This window comes from Pistacia vera, unplaced genomic scaffold, assembly GCF_008641045.1.
Source record: "Pistacia vera cultivar Batoury unplaced genomic scaffold, PisVer_v2 Contig187, whole genome shotgun sequence".
NCBI classification, from domain to species: domain Eukaryota; kingdom Viridiplantae; phylum Streptophyta; class Magnoliopsida; order Sapindales; family Anacardiaceae; genus Pistacia; species Pistacia vera.
The window spans coordinates 1-1243 of NW_022195970.1; the positions used below are offsets into that span (position 1 = coordinate 1).

The 1243-nt window shown below is 40.0% G+C and overlaps 1 non-coding gene across 1 annotated transcript; it reads right to left on the reverse strand.

The window, feature by feature from the left end:
- Positions 1-544: 544 nt before the first annotated feature.
- On the reverse strand, positions 545-651 carry LOC116126917. Its single transcript, XR_004127553.1, has one exon. It is a non-coding gene; the product is annotated as a small nucleolar RNA R71 (small nucleolar RNA).
- Between the last annotated feature and the right edge of the window lie 592 nt (positions 652-1243).

Consider the following 1243-nt stretch of genomic DNA (forward strand, 5'->3'; position numbering starts at 1 on the left):
TCTCCTCCTCGCCGCGGCGAAGCTTCTTCTTCGCCCCGGCGAAGATTGGATTTCCAACTTCACCAAAACTCAACCCATTTTCAAGGCAACAATTCAACCAACTCAACATACAAACTCAATTTAAGTTAAAACAATAAATTTTGAACTAATACACAAATCTTAAATACGTACCTCAAGTGGGATATTACAGGAATTCTCTGTTCCCTCAGTTGAAGGTAGTGGGTCGAGCATTACAAGACCAGCTATCCAAGCCAACACATTTGAGATAAAGCCGGCAATCATCCAAATGATCCAGCAGTCGGTTCAGTTCAGGGGGGATTTGAAGGAAGATCCAAATCTATACATTGCCAATTCCTTGGAGATTTGTGATTCTTTCAAGTCTAACGAAGTGTCAGATGATGCAATCAGATTGAGACTATTCCCATTTTCATTGAAAGATAAAGCTAAGGGATGGTTACTGGTACTACCAACAAGAACAATCACCACATGGAATGATTTAGCACAGAAGTTCCTGACCAAATTCTTTCTTCCAACAAAGTCGGCAAAGTTGAGAAATGACATCCCGTCATTCATTCAAGAAGAGTCAGAATCTTTGTATGAGGCATGGGAGAGATACAAAGAATTACTGAGAAGGTGTCCACATCATGGGTTGCCAGTTTGGATGCAAGTCCAAACATTTTATAATGGATTAACATTAAATGTGCAAACTATGGTGGACACAGCCTCGGGAGGAGCATTAAAGAATAAGACTCCTGAAGAAGCTCACGAGTTGCTTGAGGTTCTGGCAAGCAACAACTATCAAAGACCTAATGAGAGGGTGCTACCGAAGAAATCTATGGTTCTTCATGAAGTTGATGCCTATACAGCTATTTCAGCCTAATTGACGCACTTCAGAAACAGTTGGGAAGTATACAGGTAAATTCCATTCAAGCTCCTTAACTAACTTGTGATTTTTGTGCAGGTAATCATGTGAGCAGTGAATGTCAAGTAGGGAACACGTTTGCCTTAGCATCGTCAACATCAGAGCAGGTTAACTACTTGGTGGTGTGCTGTCATAGGCAACCAAGATTAATAACCTTTCTAATCTAACTATTAAACTGTAAATAGGGTAAGCAAGGGTCGATCCCACGAAGAGTGACTAGCCAAATTTTCGATTATGTGAACAAGGCTGGGGGGTTTTGAGTAAAAACAGAAAACAATCTCAGGAAAAACAAAAAAAAAACAATTTAAATCGAAAATCAAT